Raw genomic sequence first — 12,289 nt, forward strand, 5'->3', positions numbered from 1 at the left:
ACGGAGAGAGACGAGGCTGAGTGAGAGTGAGGCTGAGAGGCTCGACAAGGGTGAGAGGGTGAGCGGGATTGAGGCTGAGAGCGATGGGCAATGAGAGAGAGGCTGAGAACGATGGCGAGTGAGAAAGAGGCTGAGAACGATGCCGAAGGGAGAGTGACCTAATTTTTTTAGCTAAGGAGGGAACACTTTCAGATAGGCTAGGTTGCGAGTGTTCTCACTCAAATAAATGTAAATTTTTTTTTTTCGGTTATTCAGACGACAGATGTCATTGTTAGTGTCGTCTGAAATCTCTCAAATTTACGAAATGATCATGTGTTAGATGAGTAGAGATGAGACGACTGATTTAAAAAATCTGTCGTCTGACTAACTCAGACGACAGAAAAAACTGATGTGTCGTGTGATGAGTGTCGTTTGATTAACTTATTCTTGTAGTGTTAACCTGGATCACATCTTTCCATTTAGGCCAAATTTCTCTACGTTGACATTCATTCATCAACGGAGCGTGGTTCGATATCATCGGACTCAACAAACTCATGTGCAACGAAATGCGTGACTACATCATCAATTATGATGGAGTTTCTATCCCACGTCTCATGTACACTATTGTAATTTTCATAGAGCTCTATATTCTCAGGAATAGGTTTGGACGTTGAGGCATCCCCCAACGGTAACCTTAATCCAGAAGATTCTCATATGACAAATTTTGAGTGTCGATGATCAAAGGATGGGGTAGTGCCAAGGTATCCTTCGAACCCACGGGCCTCCCACGCATCCTAGCTGGGGCCATGGCCTATAACGCTAGAGTGCCACTCTCTTTGGCGTCGGCGCCATACCTACCTTTGTGTAGGGTGGCGCTACGTCCTCTCGTAGGGACGTCCATCCTTGCAGGCATGTTTGTAGCAGATATGTCTGATCTCGTCACTTTAGTGGGGATCGAGATGAGACATAGTGGGGATAGACCAAGACAATTCTTGTCGTTCTTGCTGAACATTAGTGTTCTTATCTCCCCTTAACGACGGGAAGACTGTCTCATCAAAGTAACAACCCGCAAATCTAGCGGTAATGAGATTGCCTTGCAAGGGCATCAAGTGGCGGACGATTGTCAGAGTCTCAAATCCAACGTAGTTGCCCATTTGTCTGTAAGGACATGTCATAGTGCACTGTGGTGGCGCAATTGGCACATAAATGGCTCACTCAAATGTGTGTAAGTACGATACTTGTACCCAGTCACTAGTTGTAACATAGAGGTAGATTGAGTGGCGGTGGGTCGTAGACGAATTAGCATAGTTGCATGCGATATTGCATCGCCCCAAGCGGATATAAGGAGATTGGTGCGCATTACCAATGTCCTGACTACCATCGTAGTTGTTTCTGCAAGACCATTTGGGTGTGTTCATGAGAATATGATGTCCAACATCAGTCCCATTGCAATATCCATCGAAAGTCTTCGATGTAAACTCTCTAGCATAGTCAAATCCAATTGACTGAATATGATGATTCGGGGAGTGAGCCCGTTGTCATATGATATGTGCTAGGAGTGTAGCATAAGCATCATTACAAGTGGACAATGGCACAACACGTGACCAGCGTGTTTGCGTGTCAACCAACATCATGAGATATTTAAACGTCCGCAAGTTGGTTGAATCAGTCCATAGAATCCCCATGGATTCTATGTAAGAACAGAATGAGTATTTTCATATCCTTTGCATAGGACGGTCTCAGTCCTAATTTCCCTAAGGAACAGGCTTTGTAAAATGAGCGAGAGGCTTTAAAAGCAACAAATGAGGATTTTGGTTGGGTCTGAGCGTCTGAAACGCTATTTGAAGCAAAGTTTGTGATTGCAACATCACTTGGTGCATCATCACCATGATGTACGCTATCCATGACATCATGGATAGGGACTATGCCAGCCCTAGGCTGGTGGTGGACGGCAACGGCGGCGGTCACACTTAGTCCAGGAATCAACTTTTGATTCATGCTTCGTTTCGCTCGAAAGAAAGGATGTCCATGTGAATTCTTTAGTAGACGGATCATCATATCATGACTAGGATGACCTATCCTGTTGTGACAAACCCAATATGTGTCTAAATCCAAGAGATCTTCTCTCATGACTTTATTGGATTTAATGGCTAGAATAGTGACATAGAGTCCAGTAGAGAGACACATAAATTTCTCTAAGATGCGCCTTTTTTGTTCGCAATCGTTAGAGGTATTGCAAAGGAACTCATTTAAGTTCTCTACATGCGTTTTCGCATGGAATCCGTTGACTATTCATAGGTGTGATTGGCCCTAGGAGCGTAGAGAGTTTCTGTGACAGTAATTAAGGTGCCATTTGGCAAGTGGAACTTGGGCTATTCCATGTCCTTGAATTAATTTTGATGGCCCAGCCATCGTAGTCACAAAGTAATATGCTCAGAATAAAAATGGAGTCATAATGAAAAGAACTCGAAATTTTATTCATAAGCCAACAGAGTTACATTATTATCTCTTTGAAGAAAGAAAATCTAATCCAAAATGCTAGCTAATGCAAAACAATGGTAGTCGTCTAACTTCTTTCGATAACTCCAAAATAAATGTGACCAAGTGAGTAGAGAGATGTCGGTGGAGAAAGGCTCGCTTAAGTACCACTAATCTCATAACCTTACTAGACATCACACTTACTTTGGGTGAGCCTACTTTGAAGAAAGACTAAACCATTGGCATCTACTACAAAAATATATGGCAATTGCCTATTACATCTCTTGGAAAATAAAAAGACTTAATCAAAATCGCCAGTCTCTGGATCTTGGCCTTTGAAGTCTTCAACCCTTAGAGCGGGATCGTCATCTTGATCTTCTTGCTCCATGTAATTTGCTTCCCTTGCTTCACGATACATCTTGTACGCGTTTATGGGGTGCATTACATGCTTTAGCCCAATGTCCGGACGCTCCACACTGAAGATAATTAAGCATCATCATGGTCAAGCTCCCTTGATCGAGGCGCGCCTAGAGCGCGTTGGGGACGGCTATGATCCTTGGTGGTGCCACCACCATAGCCGGAGGCTCTGCCTCTCTCTCTCTTCACACGTTGACCTCTACGGTTCCGTGCACGCCTATCTTGGCAGTTTCCTTCCTCTTTGGGGTGAGAATATGGACCAGAACGTCCAAAATAATCCCTTTCTTTAGAGCAACTCCAACAGCTTCCCTATATTTTGATTTTTCTCTACTTTAGGGAAAAATGAGCCTCTTTTGCTCCAACAGATTTCCTATAACTATCCCTATTTTAGGGAAAGTGGGGAAAGAGAAAACCAAATTCCCTATATTTACAGCAATCTCTAAAAATTTAAGGAAGAATATGGAGATTTTAGAGATTGCTGTAAAATAGGGAATCTGTTGGAGTTGGAGAAGAAAAAGATGCTAAAGCTTTGACTTTTGCTTCCCTATTATACAAAAATTATAGAGAAATTGTTGAAGTTGCTCTTAGGGTTTCGCTTCTTGGTGCCCTTCTTTAGGGGCGCGACTATAATTAGACTCCGAAATTGGCTTTTCTCCCACGGGTCTAGAGTTATAGTTTTTCACAAGTATGTTGTTGTGCTTTTCAGCTACATTCATGGCTCTAATAAGCTCATGAAATCTTGTGATACGTCCGGCATTGACATCATCCGATAGTTCTTGGCTATCATCAATGCAGAGACAAGGTAGAGAGAGTCTTCTGGATCAACATCGTATCAGTGATTTTCTGCCCACAAAATTCCATCAAAGACTGATACGAAGTGCTTCCGAATTGTAGTCAAGTACAAACTTGAAATCACAGAAGCGGAGGCTATGCCATCTCACTTCTAAATCGGGCAGCAGGGAGTCACGAACGTTGCCAAAACGTTGCTCGAGTTCTACCCATAGTTTTCTTGGGTCTTCCTCATTGAGGTACTCATTTTGGAGCGCGTCATTCATGTGCCTTGTCATGAGAATTATGGCTTTAGCTTCATTGGTCTCTCTCGTAGCTGTATTCGCTTCAAAAGCGGCAGCTTGTTGAGGAGTAAGCACGTTCTGACTTGGCTCTTGGATCGTACTTAGGATCCCATCAACCTTAAGATGCTGGCACACATCACGGACCCACTTGTGGTATCCTGCGCCTGTTGTCTCTAGTGGAGCGAAGCTAAACTTGTTCAGGTTACTTATCTTGAAAAACAACAAAAGATTAGGATTAGTTTCGGAGCGAAAAAGGCTACCACGAAAACAATAAAAATTTCTGAGCATAGTCGCTTCCAAGAAATTAGGAATTTCCACTACAACAAATGTCCCCAAAGCACACTGTTTTGAATTAGTCCCTATTGGGACAAAGCATACTGATAAGAGTGGCTGATGGCATTAGCCACTATGCAGCCACTAATGGGAAATCAATCCCCTCTATAGCAGGTGCTAATGGGACTAAGCACACTGTTAAATTATCAGTGTGATGCCTTTAACCAAAGCAAAATTGCATCCAAATCAGTGCCAAAGCAACTGATCCAAATATCGGTGGCTTCGGAATTCCACTGATATCAGTGGCAAAATCATTAAACTGGAATAAAAAAATAGGTCCCAAATACTAGCAAATACTAGTATTTAACACCTCTACATTTCATGTAATGTATACTATATTAAAAAATGCATCATACAACAAATTCACGAACTCAAAATAATTCATTACATCCAGAGACAACAAAATTTCTTCTCCACAATTGCAACCCTTCTTTGATATGGACAAACTCTTTCAAAGCAAATGGCAACGTGCTCACAGTACCTGAAGTTCTAGAAAACAAGAATTAAATTTTGCAATGTGAAGTATTATCTAGCAAATAGAAATTTTGTAAATCTTCAAGCATTGTAGATCAATATCTGTAAATTGTAGACGCCAAGAAGGAAAATAATGAGTTCTTGTCCATGCCAAGAAGGAAAATAATGAGTTCTTGTACACGAGGATTATAAAACTCCACATTGATAGCAAAACAAGATACTCAGCTCAGAATAATATACCTGCCCCAAACCAAACAATTGACAACTAATAGCCACTTTCAAGCAACAGTCTAAATCACTATCCCAACACATTTATATGTAGAAGTTAGTACCTTAAAGAAAACAAAGGTAGATGTATTCTTTTCTGCAATCATACCATATCTGCCAATGAATCTGCCAGTGATGTTCTGCATGCATAAAAACAACAAAGCATTACTTTAAGTGGTGGTATTCAATTACTTGCCTAAAAATAAGCTTCATATTAACCATGTCAGACACATTTTAAGCACATATGCAACAGCAAATGCACTGCACGTGTTTACAAGTATTAACAACAGTCATGCAGACAAATTGAATAAAGATGGCATGCAGACAAAAAGGAAAATCAAAGTTAGTAGATGGAATATTTTACCATGTCGAGCCTCGAGCACAGTTAGAAAGCAGGTTCACGGCTGCATGTTCCTCCGGCATCTTCTCTATCCTTTCTGATTCCACCTCCCTTTGTTTCTGTTGACATTTACAATTATCCAAAACTTCAAGTTCACCATAATGACATTTTTGTAAACACTTGTATTACGTGAAAGAAAAATAACCACATACCAAAAAGCAAATATTGTAGCTGAGAGTCATTATACTGTATACAAAAGATCCAGCTATTGAATCAGTGAGCCCTTCTATTGGTGCTTCATGGCCTTGAGCATCCTCAACCTGACAAATGAAATGCAGGTACTCTCTAATGAGTAAAGATGCTAACTGATTAAGATATCAAACATAAAACTTCCTGCATTGCAATCCCCTTCCCATGAAAAATAAACAAAAGAAAGAGATTTTCCTTGCACAGATACATAAATATCCTCAATGACTTGGTGTTTTTGCACAAAAGAAAGGTTGCTCAAAACAATTGTTTGTGTCATGAGTAAAAGTAAGTTCACTAACCATTTGAACAATCTTGGAAATCATTGAACTGGAGCCAGTTGAGGTTGCTTCAATTATCTCTTCATATTTAACATCAACCCCTGCAAACTATAATTAATTAATTTAACTAGATCAACAAGGTCCTCACACAAAAGTAGTACTATTATACAAACTAAAGACAAATAAACAAACAATAGGTTCTAATAACTTTTACCTTTCCATCAATTGCATTCAAAATAGATAACAAATGTAAACTTCAATATAACAACAAAAGAGACATGAAGTTCCAGATTTTGCTATAATTCCCAAGTTCTTGATCAAGCCACCTCCTTTGTCATACATGTACCCCAGTCACATAGGAGAGGATTCTCTCTCTTGGTCTAATTTAATCTGCAATTTTTTTTTTTGTAAATCAATGAACAATGCTGAATAACATGTCATCTAGTAGCACACTTCCTAATGTTAAAGCAATGCAAGGAACATCAACTAACCTGAATTTCCTTATATGTGAGGGAAAGGAATCTAATCTTGTATAGCACCTGAAATAAATTTGGTATGTAATTCATGCAAGCTAGGTTTCCAAGAAAACATTTTATAAATATATAAAAAGTCAAAGCAAGCTTACATCAGAAGCATTGGAACTCAACTCCATGAAGAAGATGTCTTTGTTACTAAAGAGATACCTCAGCCCGAGGTTAATATCAATAGTGGACCAACTCTGATGAAGAAGACTCAGATATGTTAAGCAAGGAGTACGCGCGCATGAAAGTAATTACCAATAGAGGCTGAGAGCTACTGTATTAGAAATACCAAATATTACCAACTATTGTTGATACAAGAACACATCAATAAAGATCACAAGTATAGTAGAATAACAATGAAACTTTGAATTTTGATACTACTGAACTGAAATAAACCAAATCAAGACAAGTCAATCAGTAACCTAATATTTCAATCATGAATTTGGGAAAATCAAACAACTCAAACAATGTTGATCCTAAAGAAGCATTCAAAAAACTAAACTAGCCCCAAAAGATTCAAATTTCACAATTCAGAACTTAATAAAACACCCAAACTGAAAATTAACAAAATCCCACCACATAAGACTCAGAAAAGCCATAAATTGATAGATCGGGTATGTTAGCAAGCTACTGATTATGAATAGTCCTCAATCATTCACCTTAAGGCCTTAAAAGTAAAGGGGACGGTGACGCGTGTCGTGTATCCGGCGATATCGAACCTGGGAAGTTGGGGGCTTTTGTAGATCTGAGCCTTCCAGGTTCAAAACGATGTCAAACAACCAAAAGCTATAAATCAAAAATGGGGAAAGTAAGTATCTCTGCAATTACTTTACCCTAAGTATTCAGATGTCAAAACAAAATAAAAAAACTCAAAGTTAATACCTCTGCAACTCCTTTTTCATCGGTGCAGCTAGTTCCCCGATAAATTTGGTGGATCCGCAGTAGATAAAATGAATCGAATGAAAGAAACCCGGAACGGCAGCACAGTGAGAGAGGAGAAGAAGAAAAACTTCAATGTCAAAAATATGAGGATTGAAGAGAGAGAGATTAGTTTTTGTGGTAAAGAGGGAGGAGAGATGCATTGGACGCCGTGTTAGTGGGTATACACACCGATACAGTGGGCTTGTCTTATTAAATAATCATATTTTTACTTAATTTTTACTAAATTGGTACTCATTCCCACTTATGACAGTGACAACAAAAAAACCCTCACTGATCTTTTATATCAGTGTGATACTATTCCTATGGTGACTGATGAGTTTTTCGTCCCCAAAAAAAGGGTGCTATTGGGGACATTTGTTGTAGTGTTCCGAGCGTAGTCGCTTCCAAGAAATTCAATTCCAAGAGGGGTTGGATTAGATCGAAACAATGATGTTTGTGGTCGATCGTTTTTTCTCAACAAACTCTAAGTTTGGAGGACTCTACAAGCTCCAAGCTTGGAGTGAGCATGAACCCCCACAGTTCGGCTTAATTAGGTCTCCCCTATGATGAAGAAAGGGGGGTAGAAGAAGGGAGTTTGCAAGTCCCTGAGAAAAAGAAGAGAAAAGAAATAAAAACTTCAAAAACGGAAACTTTTAGTAAAAATTACCTCGAAATAGGTCGCCGGAAAATTTGGCAGGAAAAAGCGGTCGGAAAAAGTTGTCGGTGCTGACATGGCACCAGACCGCTGACGTGGCACCGGACTGCTGACGATGCTGCTGACGTGGCTTGCATCGGTGGGCCGCGACTTGGGCTCGGCTTAGGCTGCCTCCTCCTTTTCTTTTTTCTTTTTTTCTTTAGGAAATTTTGGTTACCGGTTCAGTAACTTATAGACCGGTTTTTGTGCTGTTTCTTCAGGTTCCTGAACCTTCAAATCGAGGGGCATCTGCTGACAAATTTGGTGGAAATTGGAGGTCCGGAAGATGGTGAACCTGTGGAATATTTGATGCGGGTTGTATGGAGCTTCCGGTGGCCGGTTCGGTAGGTTTCCGGCCGGTTCTGGTGGTTCTGCCGCCGGTTCTGGATTCCTGGAGTCGAGGGCTTCAAGTTGTGTGGCGGAGGCAGAAAAGGGTTCAAGGTTTTGTATTCGGATTTAAGGTTTTAGCTTCTTGAATCAGGGTTTGGCTATTTGTTTCAGGGTTAGGGCTTCGTGCTGATTACATGTTTAAGGAAAACCAAAATTGGGAGAGAATTGTTGTGTGTTCTCATTGAGAATAGGGGCCTCTTTATATAGAGGATTACAATGCTTAGAATCAGAGTTGTACAAAGAATGTTAACGTTAGTGACCGAGGGGGTCTCTAGTTAGCTTTAGAGAGAGAGAGAGAGAGAGAGTGTGTGACACGAGATGTATAGTGGTTCGTTTCCCGCCTTAGCGGGAAACTACGTTCACTTGAATGTTACAATAGTGTGTTCGAGCCTTACGACCCAAAGGGATTACAAAAGATGTAATGGGATGGTATGGAATGAATTTCTAAGTGGGAGGAGAGTTCGTTTTATAGGTGAAGGATTCCTCTTCCTTTACATGGTTTTCGATGTGGGACAAGCAACCACCATTTCTAGTCTAAAAAGCATGTTTGTGAGGGCAACTTGGCAAGGCCGGAAAGGTGGCTTCCCGGCGACGGATTTGCGACTTCCGGATACCGTAGCGTAGCTTGAACATAGGGCTACAAGATGCAAGTAGCGGTTGGGCCTCACCATGGCTTGTGGGTGTCCCAAAGAGGGTGTTAATTATGCTTGGTGAGATAGCAAACTAGCCTTGCTAGTAGAGGTATCTACAAAGAAAGATAATCATACAATGAATGGATATCTCAAAAGATATTCTCTGAGATTATCTCTAATTAAAACCCTATTACGTACCACTAGGTCAAGTAACCTAGAGATTGGGTTAGACAGAATTCGGATTTACTTAAACAAAATTTTATTTTATTTTATTTTATTTTTTTCAGAATATTTTATAACAAAGAGAAAAATGTTTTCTCTTGCTTCTCCATCTATCTTCTGCTCCTTCTGTTTCTCAGTTCCTTTTCGTCTTCTGCAGCTTTCTTCCTTCTGCTTAAATCTCCCCATTTCTTTCTCTCCTTTTCTTTCAAGAAACAATAACACATGAATTCCCATAACTTCCAAAGGTCTAAAATCCTCAATTCCTGCAAAATATATATAATTACAAACTTGTCCCATGAAACCTCCATATCTCCCAAACAGAGATGGACAAATGGCCACATACTCTCAATGACTCAATCTCTATTTCTTTCCCTCTTTATTCCTCAAAATTGATCTCCCACCTCACCTTAATTTATACATACATCATCCTTTGGTTTTACATATACACACAACCTCCGTTGCGCCCCGCCGTCGGCGAAAAATGGCCGACCTTTGCTACTCCCAAACTGCTCGTCTTGGATGACGGGATTTGATGCCTAGCTCAGCGAAGACCCACTGAAGAACGGTGGTGATGCCAAAATTGCAGATCTATTGAGTTTTTAATTGCTTTTGGTCTGGGTAGGAAAAAGAGAGAGAGGCAGAGGAAAGTGGGAGAACAAGAGAGAAACAATAAAAAAAAAAAAAGACATTTTCATTTGGGGCTGTCAAATTTGACAGTTTGAAACCAAATTGTTATCCACGGTGGCAATGACATACGGGTTGGAAGGTAATGACATATATTCTCATATGTCATTTATATAGTTGTGGGGCTTTGACTTGGATTTTGACCTCTCCATTGGAGATGGTCTAATAATGTCAGTCTCATTTGTGACACGAGAGAAATTCAAAATGGATTTTAACACACTGGTTCTTGGAAAAATCTCACTGCTTAAATTTTTGGACCAAAAGATTAGCGGTTTTGCCATCCTCTCCGATCCTGAACCACAATCTTGCTCAGGGCGAGGCTACTTTTCAATCCAGGGACGGATTGACACAACAGTTCCTATATGTGTTCCAATAATAAAACTAATTTTTATTCATATATTGTCAAAGAGTATTCTAGCAAGTAAACCACCATAAACTAAAAAGAGCTTTGGGTTCCCAGCAACATTAGGAAACCTGTAACCGAATACTATGAAAGAGATCGATGGTTAATTATTAAAATCTGTAAAAGCTAGGTTTCATGTCTCATCGGTTGTACATGTTGCTGAGCTGTTCCAATTCAGATTAATTGTTGATTGATTGTTTGAGTTGTAGGATAAGATTGATTGGTAGGATAGGGTTGCAATTAGTGTAGGTGTTAAGTACTTTCTTTTTGTATACAATCTGTAATCCTATATAAATCTGAGTGTAAAGATGAATAGAAATTGGGTATTTTCCATAATCAGTTCATTCATCATGGGATTTCACGTTGAGAATGGTGAGTTTTCTGGCAATAGATTGAGAAATCTTTAGACACACTCATTCCAACGTATAAGAAACCAAATGAAGATGAGAAGATTTGGTATGAACTTAATTAGGCCCCATTTGGAAATTGAATTTAGATTTTGATTATTTAACTTCAATCAGCATCGGCGGGATTTGAACCCAAGTGTGGGGATTCTACACCTGGAGGCTCTTACCAACTCGACCACCTGTGGTGGTTAACCAAATGATATACATGTCAACCAAAAAAAAATATACATCAACAATAGTCACGCAATTAACAATTAGCTCGAAAAAGGAGGCGGTCATGGCATTATTCATCGGTAATTATTATCTATGGAGAAAGAAAGATTCTACTTCTTTGTTTAATATATATATGAGCCATAAAGCATCTCTTTTAAAGCTTTAATTGAGCCTACAGACTTTTCAATACAGAGGTCTTCACTATTGCTGTAGAGTTGGGGCAATGATGTGAATGGAACTCCAAATCAGTACCAAAATGCAAAGGCTGTGGAGGACCAATCACTATTCACTGCCCAGCAAGGTGTTTTGGGTATTGCACTTTAAGGAGCAGGGGCAGTTTCGGAAAAGATGAAAAATTTCATTTCTTCTAATTGGGTGGCCCTAAAGCCACGTGGTGGGGAAACCCCCACCTAAGAATTTCTCAAGGCTGTGAAGCTTATATATATAGCAGAACTAAAAAATCCACTGGGTGCGGTGGCCCTCACTGGACCTTACCTGCGTCCACCAGTGGCAACGTGTTGAGCATACAATTGTATTGGAAAAGTTTTAAGTTGGAGCAAGCGATGGTGGCAGGGTTAAGTTACCCTTTGTTCTTTTTTTTATTATTTTTAAGAAAAGAAAAATTGAAGGGTAATTTTGATAGTTTGGGGAGAAAAAATTGAAGGGAGGTCAAATGAGAAAATTTAGAGGTCTCAATAGAAATTCTCTTACTTCTTGTCTAAGTAATAAAGATGGAGCATGGACATAAAGATGGAGCATGGACATATCTTACCCGGATATGTTCAAGCTCAACACTAATGAGACAAAGTTTGGAGCTCAACATAGAGGACAAAATGAGTGTGCCACTTCCGATCAACGACTGAGAACTATGGACAAAGAAGACCAATTCAGTAGCAAAAACAATGCTCAGACCAATTCACTTTAGTCATTTTTTCAGAGACCACTTTCTCTTGCTATGGGGTTCATATATAAATCAAATTTTGCATCTCCTGTTTGTAAGATTGGATCATTCACCTCTACTAAAACATTTGGAAATCAACCTTTTGAAGGATCTTCCAATTCAGATTATGAGAAAATGTTTCCTTTATGTACGCAAATTTTGGATCATGGAAATGATAGGCTTCAGTTGGAATTATTGCATGCTAGTCATGTTCTTAACAGTGTACCTAGAGCAGTCATGGATTTGCGTTCCATAGTCGACTCATTAAAACCTTTTGGAAATTATACGAGAATATACAGAATGTGCTGAATAACCTAATTTTATAAGAACTAATTGCAATGGCTCTGATCAACCTCGCACACAAAAGCATTGTA

At 39.7% G+C, this 12,289-nt stretch overlaps 1 long non-coding RNA gene across 7 annotated transcripts; it reads right to left on the bottom strand.

The window, feature by feature from the left end:
- Positions 1 to 4,453: 4,453 nt before the first annotated feature.
- LOC133712437 (uncharacterized) lies at positions 4,454 to 7,410 on the bottom strand. Of its 7 annotated transcripts, none has more exons than XR_009847404.1 (9): positions 7,292 to 7,410; positions 6,514 to 7,195; positions 6,380 to 6,427; positions 6,103 to 6,278; positions 5,910 to 5,996; positions 5,574 to 5,681; positions 5,386 to 5,480; positions 5,087 to 5,161; positions 4,454 to 4,761 (listed from the first exon to the last, which is right to left on the bottom strand). It is a non-coding gene; the product is annotated as an uncharacterized LOC133712437 (long non-coding RNA). The 7 variants fall into 7 exon arrangements; XR_009847401.1 differs by having other exon boundaries at positions 4,457 to 4,761; positions 5,910 to 5,989; XR_009847400.1 differs by having other exon boundaries at positions 4,462 to 4,761; positions 5,910 to 6,278; positions 6,514 to 6,680; positions 7,069 to 7,195.
- Between the last annotated feature and the right edge of the window lie 4,879 nt (positions 7,411 to 12,289).

This window comes from Rosa rugosa, chromosome 5, assembly GCF_958449725.1.
Source record: "Rosa rugosa chromosome 5, drRosRugo1.1, whole genome shotgun sequence".
Taxonomy (NCBI): domain Eukaryota; kingdom Viridiplantae; phylum Streptophyta; class Magnoliopsida; order Rosales; family Rosaceae; genus Rosa; species Rosa rugosa.